Genomic DNA, 18,099 nt, shown 5'->3' with positions numbered 1-18,099 from the left:
CAGCCCTGGATTATCTCTTCTGGATTTCTTTTATCTTAGGAAAAATTAGTCAGTTTCCTATTATGTGCACATGAATATAGTCCTAATTATTCTAAATGCCCAGAAAACCCAGTTTACCTTCTCTTTTAGGTCTGTCACAATTCTTTTTTTTTTTTTTTAAGATTTTATTTATTTATTTGACAGACAGAGATCACAAGTAGGCAGAGAGGCAGGCAGAGAGAGGAGGGAAAGCAGGCTCCCAGCTGAACAGAGAGCTGGATTCAGGGCTTGATTCCAGGACCCTGGGGTCATGACCTGAGCCGAAGGCAGAGGCTTTAACCCACTGAACCACCCAGGCACCCCAGGTCTGTCACAATTCTTGTATCAAGTTCTGAATTGCTCTGGTCTTCCCATAGAATTGCTTTCGGCCACTTTGGTGGAACTAGGATGTTATCTAAGATAGTTTTGATAATACATTTTATTTTATTTTATTTTTTAAGATTTTATTTATTTGTCAGAGAGAGAGACAGAGCACAAGCAGGGGGAGTGACAGAGGGAGAAGCAGACTCCCTGCTGAGCAGGGAGCCCAATGTGGGACTTGATCCCAGGACCCCTGGAGTCATGACCTAAGCCAAAGGCAGACATTTAACTGACTGAGCCACACATGCGTCCCTTGATAATACATTTTAAAAACATCCCTCAAGGTGTGCTACTTCTGCGGGTAGCAAAAATAGTGCATTTTATATTAACTTTTTAGTAGTGCTTTGAGAAGGTAACCTGTTCCTGGCCTTCAGTTTCTGAAGTTTCTAGTTTATGCTACTTTCCTTCACCAGACTGTTTCGAGATGGCCTTTTCTCTCCAAAATGCAGCATCACTTTATATAAATCCTGTTGACATTTAAAATACCTAGATGTGTGATATGGTTATGAATGTGAGCTCTGCCCCACCCTTAACCTTGCTTGTTTTGTCTGGCTCAGCCTCTAGGACTGAATCCAACATTGTCCTTTCTCTTGCTTGCTGTGTATTGACAGAGGAAACAGGCATTCCAGTCTTACCTTTAGGAACATATCATCTTTTTGTGTAGGCCACCTTTGTTATGAATGTTGAAATATCCTATGATCATAGTTCCAGTTCCTTTCTTACTTCCTTTTCTCACATAAACACTTCCTGCATTCTCATACTGGGGGAGAAAAAAAAAAGTTATACGTCTAGTGTTTGTGATGGAGCAATATACAGAGATTAGCGGGCTTTAGCCTCTTTTAGAAAAAGTGGCTTCACATTCCCATTCTAAGCACTGATACTATCAAAAAATAAAAAAGGCAACTCAAGGCCTTGGAAATAATAGCAACAATATTAATAGCAAACTCTAAAGTGGGACTTAGTGTGTGCTAGGCACTGATCTAAAATCTTTGCATGTATTAATCATGTAATTTTCACATCAACTTCATGAGGTAGGTACTATTATCCTCCTTTTATGGATACAGAAATTGAATCCCAGAGAGGTTAAGTGTTTTGTCCAAGATTTCAGAGCTGTTAGATAGGAGTGCTCAGTCTGTCTTGCTTTGGAATCCATGCTTCTAGTCGGTATACATTTATCTGTAGAAATCACTCTTGTTTCAGGAAAGGGGTAATAATAAGAAATGATAAAAGACATGTTAAGAAAGAAGAGAAAGAGCAGTAAAAACCAGTTTTGTTATTTAAAATAAAGATTGCAGACTTAAACCAGAGAGATGATATCTGTGCCAAACAAAGTCAGAATTTCAGTCCTAAATATTCATTGTCCAAGACACAGTTATCTTCTGGATATCACTTAGTACACTGTTGACCTGAAAGAGTTAACGTGCCTTCGAAGTATGATGACAACTAAAACTATAAAAGAGTGATTCACAGATTCTGTTCATATTTATTTATAACCTTTTGATGAACGTAATTTCTATGAAGATTTTTTTAAAAAGATTTTATTTATTTATTTGACAGAGAGAGAGGGAACACAAGTTGTGGGGGGGTGGGGAGAGGGAGAAGCAGGCTTCCCACAGAGCCCGAGCCCGATGCGGGGCTCCATCCCAGGACCCTGGGATCATGACCTGAGCCGAAGGCAGATGCTTAGTGACTGAGTCACCCAGGTGCTCCTCTATGAAGATTTTTAAGTAAACAGCAAGTTTGTTCTCTAATAGATGTTTGTTCATTAATAGAATTTAAGTAGAACTAGAATAGAAGAGAAATACAAGGGCAGAATGTTAAACTGAGGCAGAGAGATAATTCAAAAATTTTTCACTGAAGTTTCTTTACTTGTAATGTATTTCTTCCTTCAAGAAGTTCCTTTATGTGTTCTCAGATGGCGGGGATAGTCTGTGACATTGAGGGATGTGGCCCATTCTGAGTCCAGAGCTCTCTGCACTGTCTAACCTGCTCAGCTCCCACGGGATCATCGACACCAATGACATGTTTGTTTGGCACTTGGCTTTGTAGGGTTCTTTTTCATACAGGGACCTGATCTTTTTTTTTTTTTAATTAAATTTGTTTATTTTCAGCATAACAGTATTCATTATTTTTGCACCACACCCAGTGCTCCATGCAATCGGTGCACTCTGTAATACCCACCACCTGGTACCCCAACCTCCCACCCCCGCCCCTTCAAACCCCTCAGATTGTTTTTTCATAGTCCATAGTCTCTCATGATTCACCTCCCCTTCCAATTTACCCCAACTCCCTTCTCTCTAACTCCCCATGTCCTCCATGCTATTTGTTATGCTCCACAAATAAGTGAAACCATATGATAATTGACTTTCTCTGCTTGCCTTATTTCACTCAGCATAATCTCTTCCAGTCCCGTCCATGTTGATACAAAAGTTGGGTATTCGTCCTTTCTGATGGAGGCATAATACTCCATAGTGTATATGGACCACATTTTCCTGATCCATTCGTCCGTTGAAGGGCATCTTGGTTCCTTCCATAGTTTGGCGACCGTGGCCATTGCTGCTATAACATTGGGGTACAGATGGCCCTTCTTTTCCCGACATCTGTATCTTTGGGGTAAATACCCAGGAGTGCAATTGCAGGGTCATAGGGAAGTTCTATTTTTAATTTCTTGAGGAATCTCCACACTGTTCTCCAAAGAGGCTGCACCAACTTGCATTCCCACCTAATCTTTAAAAACCACTTTTTTTTTTTTTTTAAGATTTTATTTATTTATTTGACAGAAAGATCACAAGTAGGCAGAGAGGCAGGCAGAGAGAGAGGGGGAAGCAGGCTCCCTGCTGAGCAGAGAGCCTGATATGGGACTTGATCCCAGGACCCTGGGATCATGACCTGAGCCGAAAGCAGAGGCTTAACCCACTGAGCCACTCAGGGGCCCCTAAAAACCACTTTCTGTTGAGCTCATTCGAATAAGAAAAAAAAAGCAACTGCCAAGCATCCTCTTCTGCTCTTGACCTCAAATCATTCACCTCCTGCCACAGAGGGCAGAGGGCAGCCTTAGGCTTGTGGCAGCTGGGCCAGGGTGACATATGAGGGATTGCAAGGCCATCAGCGTCAAGTGCCCAGAAGCAGGGGCTGCCCTTGCCTGGTACTTAGATTCGTAAAGCAAATATTTCCTGCTTTGTCACCACCATAGTTTATCTCAGTTAACCTGCAGATCTAAACTGAGGTCCACTGACTCCTGGTGGAAACCAAACCAGGGAATGGAGGACAGATTCACGGGAAAGCTTCCTGTTTGGAGCCCCCCGAGGGGCTCAGAGGGCCTGAAGGGAGGCCCATGCTTTTCCCAAGAGAGAAAACTTGGCCGCATTGGACTTTAACGAAAGGACAGTGCGTTTTATAAAGATACTGCCCCCCAAATATAGAGAAGGTCTATATCTAGATGTTTCCTTTTCTCAGGTGGGCCAAACCAGATCATTTCTCATGTTAACCTTCCGTGGGGAGTTGTGTCAAGTTGTAGGTCTGCTGGGCAAGTCTGTGAGCCTCGGGTGTGGGACAGGATGCCGTTAAGACTGCTTTCCCTGGTGATCTGTCCTGATGCGGGCATTCAAGCTTTTAGAATATTTCTCTCAAACACAAATGGCTTCTCTCAGCCTTTGAACGGGAACTGTGAGGCAGACACTTCAATTCCAAATACATTGTGAAATACTTTAAACTTATAGAAAACTACAACCAATGAAATTCCAAAATTGGCATCACTAATGAGTACCCAAGGGATACCTATCTGTATTCATTGAAGTAAAATGTAAATGCTCTGGAGATCAAACTCTTCTCAATTATTAAAATAATACCCACTGGCCTGACCTGAATTGCTGAATTATTTTTGCTTGTTTAAACAAGTTTGTCCTGTCCCTACAATACAAGTTGTTCCCAAGCATGAAAACAGTGGAGGCCCTACAGAATAGGAAAAGAAGACACGTCTTGCATAAGATAAATGCTTGGTTGCCATCCTGGTGAAACAGCCATCCAAAAAAAAAAAAAAAAAAATCCATTACTTTGATTCAAGACCAATAAATGTTTCCAGTGAGTAAAAAGAATGTTTCTTCTTAGAAATGTTTGTCAGTGAGGGGCACCTGGGTGGCTCAGTGGGTTAGGCCGCTGCCTTTAGCTCAGATCATGATCTCGGGGTCTTGGGATTGAGCAGGGAGCCTGCTTCCCTTCCTCTGTCTCTGCCTACTTGTGATCACTCTCTGTCAAATAAATAAATAAAATCTTAAAAAAAAAAAAAAACAGAAATGTTTGTTAGTGAAAGAAACATTTACAATCAAAATTTAAGAATGGTTATTCAAATATTACCACGTAAAAGAATTTCTTAAGCTTTTATTTTGCCAATATAAAAATTGTCCCTAGACCTCCATTTTTACTTCTGTTGGAAAATGGACCTGACTTGCGAATTGATGAGCTTTATTAGCTACCAGAGTCTGGAGAGTGGTGGGTGTACCAGGATACTCTGGCTTCCAGTCATGGAAACCAGCTCTGGGTAACATGGGCTAAAGGAATTTATTAATAGAAGGTGGATTAATGGGCCACCTGGATGGCTCAGTCAGTTAAGTGTCTGCTTTCAGCTTATGTCATGATCCTGGGGTCCTGGGATCGAGCCCCACAAGTCCAACATCGGGCTCCTTGCTCAGCAGGGAGCCTACTTCTCCCTCTCTGCTTGCTCCTCCCCCTGCTCATGCTCTCTCTCTCTTCTCACTCTTTCTCTCTCTGTCAAATGAATAAAATCTTTAAAAAAGAAGAAGAAGAAGAAGGTGGGTTAACGTGCAGCAAGGAAGGAAAACCCAAATATTAGAAATGATGATAGTATATCCAGGAAGAGGGAGTGGTCAGTTGCCAAAGGAATTGAGGTGGTAAGGACCATGATTTTCTGGTTTTTCTGATAATTTCTGCCCCCCCCCTTTTTTTCTTTCTGATTTTGAGGCCTTTTTGGCCACACAGGATGAATCCTCTTCAACTCCTCTTTTTTCTTGAGTCCCTGAACTCTGTTCCCTGGGACCACAAGTCTCATGGTCTTACCTGGGGTCTGGCCTTCGCCCTTGGATGGTTGTGGAGTGGGAGGGATATCTTTGCAAAGAAGAGGGAGTGGGAGTGGGTCAGGCAAAACAGCAGATAACTGCCACAGTATTTGGCATGTATGTTTAAGAACTAAGATGTAGAATGACCTCTGGGGTAGTAAATGTGATGTTTATCACACAGGCCAAGTGGAGAAGCTGTGTTCTCTGGGGTGCCGTAGCATCCTTCCTCAGATGGGAAGAGTTTAGTGATTCTAGGAGTGGGGAGGGGGCAGATCCAGCCCAAGAATGATTTCTCATGCTTTTGTAGTTTGGTGAACATGGCAGATTCTCTTCTGAAAGCTGCGCAGGGTGGGTGCAGACTACCTATATGTGTACAAGAAGCCCAGCTTCTCTGGGGTGTGTGTGCTCCTCTTCAGTCACCCCTACTGACCTGCAAGGAATATCTGAGATAAACGAATGCGTATATGCCTCTCTTTTCATGCGCCAGTGTAGACAGACCACTCCTGTATTCACTAGAAGGATGTCAGAGTGTCTCTGTTGTTTCTCAGCGTGGCAGGACCAAAGTGCCACTTGTCCTGGTTCATCACCTGCTTCTCCTCGACGCACTAATCATTTGGCCTGTGGGATTTCGCCGTCTCCCAGTTTCTCCTTCTCTTCCAGGCTGCCCCTTCTCATCCTTTGTTGTGTCTTCCTTTCCTCCCTGACTCCGTGGTATTGGGGTGCTCAGCTCTGTCCTTTCTTCCTTTTCTCTTTTTCTTCTGCCCCATCTCCCTAAAGACGTCCTCCATCCCGATACTTTGAGGGCCATCTCCGTGCTGGTGAGTCCCACGGCTCCTGAGCTGCTGTGTCTTGCTCCCCATTCAGAATTTCCATGTGGTTCAGCATCTCCACGTGTTGTTGGCATCTCAGACTTAACATACCCCTCCTCCTGCCACCCGCAAGGGAGCTCCTCCCTCAGTCTCCTGAACTTCACTGTTGCCAGCTGAGGACATAGAGTTATTCAGTACCTAAAACTTCTTCCTCTGCCTGCCACCGCTGATCTATCCCTGAGTCCCGCTGGTTTTACACTAAGACCCATCCAGAAGCTGCCGTGGCCACCGCCTCTCACCTGGATTATGCCAGGCTCCGGATCGCTTGCCTGCCCCCCAGTGCTTGCTCACTTTCATTCTGATCTGAGACGGGCAGCCAGAGGGATCCAGCTCAAACCAGCACATCATTCCTCTGCTGCATACCTACCGCAACTGGTCCATTCCCCCACGCTGCCTAAAAAGCTGTGGTCCACTTCTGTGTTCCCAGTGACCCGTCAGCTTATCATCTTTACCAGCAAAGATGCCTACATTTGAGTGGTAAATTCTATCGTAATTTTTTTTTTTAAGATTTTTTTTTTTTTAATTTATTTGACAGAGAGAGATCACAAGTAGGCAGAGAGGCAGGCAGAGAGAGAGAGAAGGAAGCAGGCTCCCTGCTGAGCAGAGAGCCCAATGCGGGACTTGATCCCAGAACCCTGAGATCATGACCTGAGCCGAAGGCAGCGGCTTAACCCACTGAGCCACCCAGGCACCCAATTCTATCGTAATTTTATCCATCCCTTTGTTGCTTGCTATATCTCTCTGAGGGGGAAAAAAAAAGAAACAACTCCTGGTTTCTCTGTTACTTTTCGGACTTATCTTACTCTTCCCCTGAGACCATTAAAGCCTCTTTTTTGTTCCTCAAACACATATGGGCTCAGTCTCGTCTCAGGACCTTTGAATGTGCTTCCCCTGTTTAGCGTGCTGTTCCCCAGAGAGCTGCATGCTGCCGCCCTTCCTGATTTAGGTCCGTCTTCAAATTGTCAGCTTCTCAGTAAGGCCTTCCTGACCATGCTCGGTACCACTGTGGGCCCCCTCTCCCCTGTACGCCATCTCTCCCGAACTGCTTTGTTTCTCTTCATTGCTGCTATCGTCATCTTACATTTTATTCTTGACCATGCTTGCTTGCTGAATACCATCACTATAATGCCTTTAAGCTCCACCACCACAGGGGTTTTTGTCCTCTTTGTTTGCTGCTTTATTGCCGGTGCCTAGAATAGTGCCTGGCACATAGCAGGCACTTTAAACATTTTGGTTTAATGAATCAGTGAGTGAAAATAGCACTTGGGAACCCTGTCTAATCTCAGTTATGGTGAAAACTGTCTTATGAAAGTGGTAATTCTAAAATAAATAATGCAATCCAGAAGATTATTTATAAAGACTTTGTGAGTGTAATTCTAAATTTTGGCCTTTTGAATCCATGATAACAGTGTTTAAAAAATCTGAGAACCGTGTCTCTACTTTCCCACCCTACAAACTTACAAAATTCTCATGACTTTTGTGAGACCATGCAATGCTATTTTTAGCAGTCTGTTGGATTGGCTTTGCTTTAACTATATGTTAGCAAATCCAAAAAAGTTCTCATAGCAATTAGTGACTGCAATTATTAATAGAAACTATAATAGACTTGAAACTCTTATTCCCAGAAGCTCCTCTGTGCTGCACCATAAATAAATTTGAAGCAATTTTGATGAATGGGTAGCTAGTTTGTATTTAAATTTTCATCTGAATGGGAATAAATAATGGGAAGAGCAGAGACCAAAATAGCTTGGCTCCGTACTCCACAGATATGCAATCCCCTTATAGGAAACACACACAAAACCCTCAAATTTCTCCAAAGACTTCATCTTTTAAAAGAGATCTCTCTGAGCAGTGATGGATATATGAAAGAAATAGCGTCTGAGAACTCTGGATCTTCATTTAATTTCACTTCCGGATACCCGGGAAGTCGAGAGATCAGAGTTTCCAAGCTGGTAGATGTCAACATGAATGTTTTCAGGTGTTGATGGTGAGAATTGCTCGAGTCTTACGGAGAAGATTTGAAAAGAAACTTCCCACTCTGTTTCTCACATATTTGGATACTTTATGAGCCTTTGAAGTCAGAGGAGACTTAAATCTTTGGGAGTTGTGGTGACGCATAGCACAGAAGCTCAGGAGACTGGCTGGCTTCCTTTCTGGACTTCAGTGTTTCAAGCAGTGTTGTCTTGAGCATGAGACCACCTCTCTATGTCTCACTTTTCTCTTTTCAAAAATAGCAGTGATGATAGTATTTGTCTCCTAGGTTTGTTATGGAATGCCAGTGAGATAGTACATATAAAGAATAACACAATGCCTGGCACAATGATGTCATGTATTATTATTATTATTGTGGTATACTTTCTGATCTTTTCCCATGTAAGTAGGTCTATACTTACAGCTACAGGATTTATAATTTTTTCTCTTATTCTTTTAACATTATGTGATCATTATTGACATTTTCCAAAAACAGAACTTTAATGGCTACATAATATTCTGTTCTGTGCTTGTAGCATGATTTATAAAATTGTATGTTTGACATTTTTGGCAGAGTCATTTTATTTTCAATGGGGTGAACACTCTGATGAATACCTTACAGTTCTTTCAAATTTTGGCAAAATGCTTTCCCCCAAGTTGCAGCTTTATTTTTATTTTTTCATGAATTTTTATAGGTAGGTTATATTAATATACTTACAAAAACAGATAATCTTTCTTTGGCTTTCTCACAGTGCTTTTGTGCCTGGCCAGTCTCTTCCTACCTTAAAGACTAGGTAAATACTCACATAAACATTTTCCCTATTTCATTATATTTTAAGTAGTGGATTATAATAACTGGCATACATCCTTAAGTGTGTTGATCTCATTTGTTCGTGTTTCTTTTCATGTGGGACAAGTGGTTCCCTAGATCCACAGAGGCCCTCTCCGTTATTACAGTAACTTTCTGCCATCATCTATTTTGTCTTAGCTGCTATCGGGAATGCTCTTGAAAAAGAGCATATGCACCATATGGATTGAATTACTGCTACTGATTACAGTGGTTGAGTGCCTGGTGCCTTTCTGAAGCCTTTGGGGGACCTTTGCTTCTCTTGACAGGGTCTATTTCACTCTCCTGTACAGAACTTTTGGGGAGTTTAATATTCTCAATTGTGAAACACCAAGGGATCAGGGAGACTGCCCACCTCATGAGTGTATGCTTTTTGGTACCTGTTTTGGGGTATCAACCTTAAAGCATTTCTATCTAATCTTTTAGCACATATATATTATCTTGTGCCCACATATGATAGTAATGTGTGAAGCGTCTGCCTCTTTATCAGAGGAAAGATGGGTAAGTCAGAAAGTGAACGTAAAAGAAATGCAAACTGTACAGGGTTCTCATTTTTTCCAATTTAGCCCTCAAACTACTCCTGTTGCTCTCAACTCTCACTGTGTCTCATGAGCCTCTGTCTGACAGTGATGTTGTCTTTTATCATGGCCTTCTCTTTTCCTAAACCTAGTGGCATCACACTTCAGGAATCCTGAACGGATTCTGTCCCAAACAGAAGTCAGATGACCGATGCCAGTCATTGTGACGTGGCACCTGCCCTTGCCTCACCTGTGTTCCAGCCTCATCAGGGATCCTCAGCGGGACAGCGCTGTGCCTCTATGCCCTGGAATTCAAAGAAATACTCAGTGGGAAAATTTTAAAACTCGAGTTGTGAGATCCTATGAAATCTTCTTTGTCGTCAGACTGAGCTCTTCAGCTAATTTCTAACTCTGATCTCTTATAAGCAATCTGTGTTTTTATCCACATATATACACGTGCACGGATGGATTCAAACTGCACGCATGGATTCACTCAGCTCCATATTTCCAGTATCTTCACAGGCCAACAGATGAGGAGCTTTTCATCTTCGTTTAGTGGCAACATACTATCACATCGTGTCCTTGATATAAGTGTACTTGATCCTCTCTACTATTCTTGTTCGAGGTAATACAGACAGCAGTGCAAGAAATTGTTTTCATTTATGTTCATTATTTACTCACGGATGCCTAAATACCTTCACAGTATAAATAACTAGAACTGAAATTTCGGGTTCAAAATTTATTAACATTGAGATATTGATACCTACTGCCAAATTTTCCTCCAAAAAGATCACTAGTTGACATTTTGTTCAGCAGCCCATCCATATACTTAACGGGAGTGCTGGGTGATCTAATTCCTTTTCGTCTTTGCCAAATGTACCGGTTTGAAAAATAGCATTTTGTAATTATTTTTATTTCTTTGATTACTAGAGAGATCAAATACTGTTCTTAAATCTCATTATTAGTTTGTGCATGCATATATGAATTATCTGTCAGATCATTTGCTCATTTTTCTGTTTGTTTGTTTTTTAAATGATTTTATTTATTTGAGAGCGAGAGAGTGTGTGAGCAAGAGGACACAAGTTAGGAGAGCAGCAGAGGGAGAGGGAGAAGCAGACTCCCCACTGAGCTGGGAGCCTGACACGGGACTTGATCCCAGGACCCTGAGATCATGACCTGAGCCAAACAAAGGCAGATGCTTAACTGACTGAGCCACTCAGGCGCCCCTCATTTTTTTGTTTTAGGGTTCCTCTTTTTCATATTGAATTGAAGAAATCTTTGTTAATATTAGTAAATCCTTTTTGATATATTTTTTGAGTATTTCCCCCAGTTTGTCTTTTATCTTTTGATTTTTATTCGGTCACACCTATCAGTTGTTTCCTTTATACAGAGCAAGAATGACACATTGTTTGGTAGTATGGTCTCTGGAATCAGACATGTCAGGATTCTAATCCTGGTTCTGCAATCCCCCTCCCCCTTTTTAAACAGCTGATTCTAGTTGTTTGTGGTAATTATACTCTATAATGTCTCCCCAAACACTGAGGAAACATTAACCCATTGTTCCTGGAGGAAATATTGAGTTAGATTTCCATGAGCTTCTGGTTACATTTTCATCAACTGATTAATACACAACCTTGTTTTATGTGTGTTTCTGTTTAAAGATACCTTGTTTAACATACATTGTTGATCCATTAACACTGACCTCATGGCCTACAGCACTATATAACTCAGGCATGAATGAACTTTTTTTGTAAGGCACATCATAGCCTTCTTACACTTCGGGACACTAGGTAGCATTTCAGTATGGTGACTGAGCACCATTTTATACAGTGAAATCACCAACAAAAAGTAGAAAAATGCAAAGAAAGGGGGCACTACATGGATATTGAAAAGGATACTTGTTTATAATATAAGAGCAGAAATAGGAACAAGCAGAGCAGTTGTGGTGAGACTTGTAGGAAGGGTTTAGTGAACACTGAGCGTTCCTGCTGGAGGTGAGGAATTATTTAAACAAAAGGCCAGAGGTGGGGCTGAGTTTGGCAAGTCGGGCTTTGTCTCTGGGCTGCGGGGAGCCTCTGAAAATTGATTAGCGGCATAGTTGGACCTTGAAAGACTGTTTGGTTTTCTGGGAGTCTCCTGAACCTTGAGGGAAGAAGAGACCTGCTGGATCTGAGGACAGCTGGTGGGTGTGCAGCTTTGGGGTTGTCTGGGGGAAGAGCAAGCAACTGCGTAGATTAGCTGGTGTTCGGTGGGCCAGAAGGTGACAGAAACCCTTCACGTCCCTGGGAAGCTTTTCGGTTTCCTGTGGGGCTGTGTAAAGTGGCCTGGGTGGTGGAAGCCTGAGGAATGCAGACCAGATGCTAGGGTACTAGTATTAATGAAGGGGGAGTCCTCTAGCAGAGCGGAGAGGAGTATGACTTGATTGTTGGTCTGGGTGTGTTCCAGTTCTGCGGCGACCATTACTGAGTTTCAGTGTCTGCCCAACTACAGCGCTCCTCTCTCAGAGAGCGCGGGCAGAGCTCTGAGCCCATTACCTGGAGCAGAGTGAGCACTGAATATATATCCGGTGGCAACGAGGAGCCTGGGAGAGGTGATAGGGACCAGGAATTATGAAGGAAGGATGAAGAGGCTTGATTAATTGGGCATAGAGGCAAAAACAGGAGATAAAATCAGCAGGTCCTTCAACATCTGAGTTGAAGAAGAAATGGTGGAAATAGTGGCATTCGGAAGTTGAAATTTCAGAAAGATGTGCGGATTCTTAGGTTGTGGATTCATTTTGTGTATTCTTTTCCTTCGGGGGCAGAGGCGGGGGGGATGTGTGAGTTACTCTAGGGGAACCAAGTTTTCCAGAACGGGCATTCAAAATGTGTGTTAGGAAAATAAAGGAAGTTCTATAGCCAGGGGTTCTGGTACATTTATCTCTAATCTGAGGCATTCATTGTAAAAAGAATTACAATGGATTTTTTTTTGTATTTTAAATCTTTATTGTCATATGCAATGTACAACATAAATAATTTTTCATAATAAATTCTAAATCTATTATTTTGATTTAGTAAACATAGATATAGGTAGGAATAATTCAGATGCTGGGAATAGGAAAAGGGCCAAGAATATTGATTTAGATCAAATAAATTCTTATTTTCGCTCATGAAATTAAAGAATTGTTTAAATAATTTAAAATTTTACTTTTTGATATAAAATAAAATTTCCCACAAATATTGAATACTGTTCATCAAAGTGCTCTAGATTCTGTAGCTTTTTATGAAACAAGGGCTCTGTGGTGCTGGCAGGAAAGAGAAAAGGTCTGGGAATTGGACTGATCCAGCCAGGTGAGTAGGGAAATAATGAATAAAATATGTTACTGTTGCCATTAATATCAAGATTAATTTTCTAAGCCCAAATGGATTATTTAGAATGGAGCCCTGGCCTCTAAGATACCAAGAGACCAAGAATCAAAATATGGGACACAGTACTTAAATTACATAAAGATGATGGTTTCATTATACCGTTTCTATTCAGAGACATGATTTTATGAGAATAACACTATAATATTCAGTCTTATTTATTTACTTTGTCATTTAAAAAGGCTATAATGTATTTTCTACCAAGTATAGATGAAAGTGCTCAGGAACCATTTTGTTCACGTGGACCAAGGCAATTTGTTGATTTTAAATTCTGGGTTCTCTTCAGCACTTCTTGTGATATCTGAAGTTTTTACATTAATGTACTTTGTGTTCAGTAGCCTATGAGTATATCCATATGCACCATTTTTAAAACTCCCTCTAATTTTGATAGAAAAATATACATCTTAAGACATTTTGAAAAATTTGGCCCCAAAATCCATGAGTTTCAAAAGTATAGTGTGTTCCCATGAAAATGTGTTTTTAATAACATTTCTGTTTTACTTCTTTATAGTACTTCGTAGTTTTGTGTGGCTTCAAATAAATTATTTGTTCCTCACAATAAACCTGGTTATTAATAGTTGAAGAGTATGTGTGCTCTATGTACAGCTTACGGTATTGGTGTAACTTCGAATGAATGGCAAATCACTTAACTGGTCTGTACTTCAGTTTCCTCATCTGAACAAAGAGAGAGATTAACACACACTTGACCAGGTTATTTTTTCCTTCCTTTGTATTTATTGTGAAATATTTCAAACGTAGAGGAAACAAAAAGAATTGATTTAACACCAGATGTATGTAACAGATATGAATATTTGCCACATTTGCTCAGATTTTTTAAAAAAGAGAAAGAATAGAGATGTATTTTTACATCTTTTTATCCTCATCCCACTGTTACTCCCATCACAACCCATGTGACCTGTCTGGGGATAGCAGGGGGCTTGTGCCCACAAGGCTTATTCTGATAAAATAAAATAATAAAATAAAATAAAATAAAATAAAATAAAATAAAATAAAATAAAATAAGATGTAACATCTATGAAAACTCCTAACCTAGAGAACCCATGAACTTCATTAAGCCTTTGTTCACCTGTTTATACACTGGGGGTTAAAATCTTGGCTTTACTTATCTCAGAGGGTGACCTATCATTATGTGAAAATGTTTTGTAATCTGTAAAGTGATTCAGAAATGTAAGGCATTGTTATTATAATGTAGTTTTAAGGTCTATCTTGTGATTGCAATTGATTGTGGAAAAAAAGCAGGGGTGGGAAGAGAACATAAAACAAAGACAGGAAAGAGAAGGAGCACAGAGAGACATGCAGTAAGAGCAAAGAGAATGGGAAGGAAGAAGAGAGGAAAGTAGCAGAGGTGGGGGAGGGGGCAGGAAGATTGTCTTCTAGTTCCCATCACTGGCTTCCTTCTGCCTCCTATTCCTGGTGTTTCTCTCTCTAACCCAGCTAACAGAGCTGGACTTTTTTTCAGTCTTACCTCAGGATCTTCACTGGTTTAGGGTACTATGTCAGTAGAAGGTCTAGATGAAATTTTATAATATGGCCAGTTTTACCTTATTGTCACAGGCACATTCAAAGGTTTGTTTTTTTTTGTTTTTTTTTTTGTTTTGTTTTTTTTAATAGCAACTGCTCTAATCATGATCATTTTCTTTAATATAAAATGAAGTCATAAATTTTCACTCTCATTTACTTTTTTATTTTCTGGTTAGGTTATCATTTCAAAATATATTCTGTGACTTTCAGACTAATTCTTAGTTGTCCTGCTGTGTTTTGGTAAGGGTAGATCCATGAATTCATTAGCCTACCTAATATATTATTTATATTATAGTATATTCACAGACATGCATACACACATGCACACACATACACTTATAATGACTTCTAAATGGAATACCCCAAGAAATCTGCTTTAAAATGTCTTTTGGGAAGTATCCTCTTCTCTCCTTTGGGTTCATGAACATTCTGTATTATGGCTCTGGATACAGAGCCGAAATCTTGTACTGGTGAGGCGCCTCAGGACAGGGACTTTGTGGCAGACCACTGTTGGTGACAGCAAGCCATCGGCAGAGCCTACGTCACACTTGCTGGTGGTTGGAAGGGCAAGCAAGGAGCATAAGGAACAAAGACAAGGAAGGCAGCAGGGATAGTGGGATGGCAGTGTGGCAAGGGAAAGGGAAGAGACTGGCAAGTTGTCAAGGGAGGGGTGTGTGTGTGTGTGTGTGAAGATGATGTGTGGGAGGGGTTAGAGGATGAGACTAATTATGAGTAGAAGGCACCAGTGTGTGGTTGAGTTCAGGTGAAGGATAGCAGTGAGCAGGGAAGAGGGGGAGGAGGGTGTGGTAAAGGGAGTGGGGAAGTATGTTTGGTTGTAGATGTTTGGTTTGTTTGCTGAAGAGATTGCTTTCTATAAGCCACCTGCAGGTGGTTGAATATGTGAGGGATTAAATAAAATAATCCAGAAAAGAAGAAGAAAGAAAGAAAAGAAGGAAGATCATTTTTCAGAAAGAAGAAAGAGAACTGGGAAAATCTCTCCACCTAAATGTTTTAAAGTAAGAACTTTTATTCTGTGGTCTTGAGAAGACGGACAGAAAGACCCATTTCAGTGGGTCTTTGGGGCACTCAGAATTTAGAAAGCGTTACTAAAAAGTAGCTAATATTTTCTTCATGCTTCCTATTTAGAGATACGTTGTTAAGTACTTTATCTACATTTTCTCATTTAACTTTCACAACAACTCTTTTGAAGTGCTGTTTATGCACATTTTACACATGGAGAGATTGAGGCATCAAGAGAATTAAGTGACTTTTTAAGACCCTAGAATAAATATGTGGAGGACCAGAGTTCAGGTCCAGGGGAATGATTTCTAGAGCTTGGACTCACAATCCTAAATTACTTTTGATGCATTTGTCTCAAAGCAAAAAAACAGCTAAAAACCAAAACCAATTCCTTCCCACCCACACCCCCAACAAATCCACAAAAAAACAACTCAGAAATGAGTTCAGCAGCACATTATGCTTTTATTTGCCTTGTTCTTGGGCTTATGAAACTATATCATTGTCTATGATGCATGAGGGAATTACCTAGCACCTGGTGAGTACCTTACTCAGTCAGCTAGCTTCTCTTTTCTTTTCTTTCCTTTTTTTTTTTTTGTCTTATCTTGCCTATTTTATTGTTTATGAGCTGCCATAAGAATATAAGTAATTGCAAACAAGGTAGGAAGGGACCTAAATTCATTGGTTTGTGATTTCTGAGCCTTAGTTTAGTTTCTCCATGAGTAAAGCAAAAATACACAAATATTTCTCAGATGGTTGTTGCCAACCATAAATTTTAGAGGTTTTTTCCTTAAATTTCTTAAAATCTGAAGTGTAGTAAAATCATACAGTTAAGGGAAAAATGGATTAGTTCTTCATCAGGACCTGGGACTGTTGTAGTATATTATCTTAATTCTGTCTTCTCTCAAATTTGTCAGCCATTTACCTTAACTAGCCAAGAACATGGGTCTGTAAGATATATTTTCTATTCTTGTATTTCTTGCACAAGCAACATTTTAAATTCCCCTGTTCATTAGCACTTTGCTGATCAAACACGTAGTCCATATTTGTGTTTAAAGAAATTCATCTGCCCTAACAGTTTACATATCCATCTCACACACAGTCACCCCCAAAACACCAACTATCCGTAAGATTTTACCCAAGCTTGTTAGTGATTGCTAAAGAGCACAATTAGCTTTATGTAAAGAAAGCACCGTAAAACAGCGTTCTTTATTAATTACGTTCACTCTGCTATTTCTAGTTCTTTGGGACATAGTTTACAGTACTTTTTTTCTCTATGTAAAGAAGGACTTGAGGGGCCAGAGCAGAGTGGTAACTTCGGTGACTCGTAGGAATCTTCAAGGCAGACACACACATGAACATACACAGGCATGGATATACACACGCATAAATCTAGATAAAGATATGTAGACACAGTTACTATAAGCTAGATTAGTTTTTTTTAATAGCATTTGGTCAGTCTAATCCTGCTTTGGGAACAAGTTATATTTAGCAAGGATTCTACTATTTCATTCATTGTTATTCATTCACTTATCAGATATGCCAGGAACTTTCCACTCTTATGGAGGTTATAGCCAAGATGGGAGAGTCAGAAAATAATAAGTAAACAAAAAGTGTAGATGTTAGATGAGAAAAATAAAGCTAAAGGAGAAAAAAAGGCCAGGAAGAGGGATAGGGAAGGGGGGTGAGTCGGAAGGAAGGCTTCACCTTGAGTAAAGGCTTCTTTGAGTAAAGACTTGAAGGAGATGAAGGAGTGAGCTCTGCAGTGATCTGGAGGAAGAGCTTTTCTGGCAGAAACAAAAATAATCACAGGGCACCTGGGGTAGCTCAGTCAGTTGAGCGTCTGCCTTCAGCTCAGGTCCTGATCCCCGGGGGATTGAGCCCTGTGTGTAGCTCCCTGCTCAGCGGTGAGCCTGCTCCTTCCTCTTCCTCTGCCTGTCCCCCCTCCTCTGTCCTCTCCTCAAGTAAATAATAAATAATTTTTAAAAATGAAGCAAAAATAATCATATGGGAGCCTGCCTCTGTATTTGAGTCACAGCAAGGGTGGGTTCTGTGTCTGGGTGGGACAGCAGAGGGTGGTGAGGAAAATGGGGAAAGACAGAGGCACTCCTATAGCGTTTCATTGCCCTTTGTATGGACTTGAGCGGAAGGGAAACTTGTGAAGGGTTTGAGCCAAGGAGCAAGTCCATTGACTTTATTCCTTTAAAAAATTATCATTCTGTGCAGCCATCTAAAGAAATGAAATCTTGCCATTTGGGACCATGTGGGTGGAACTAGAGGGTATTATGCTTAGCGAAATAAGTCAATCATAGAAAGAAAACTATCATATGATCTCCCTGACATGAGGAAGTGGAGGTGCAACGTCGGGGGTTTGGGGGGGTAGGAAAAGAATAAATGAAACAAGATGGGATTGGGAGGGAGACAAACCATAAGACACTCTTAATGTCACAAAACAAACTG

At 40.7% G+C, this 18,099-nt stretch overlaps 1 protein-coding gene across 3 annotated transcripts in view; it reads left to right on the top strand.

Annotated features, from left to right (window-relative positions):
- The window catches only part of RELN (reelin), a 496,502-nt gene that overhangs the window by 9,958 nt on the left and 468,445 nt on the right, over positions 1-18,099 (top strand). The window lies entirely within an intron of this gene.

Source organism: Mustela nigripes, chromosome 4, assembly GCF_022355385.1.
Source record: "Mustela nigripes isolate SB6536 chromosome 4, MUSNIG.SB6536, whole genome shotgun sequence".
NCBI classification, from domain to species: Eukaryota; Metazoa; Chordata; class Mammalia; order Carnivora; family Mustelidae; genus Mustela; species Mustela nigripes.
This window is presented reverse-complemented; position numbering and strand designations above follow the sequence as displayed.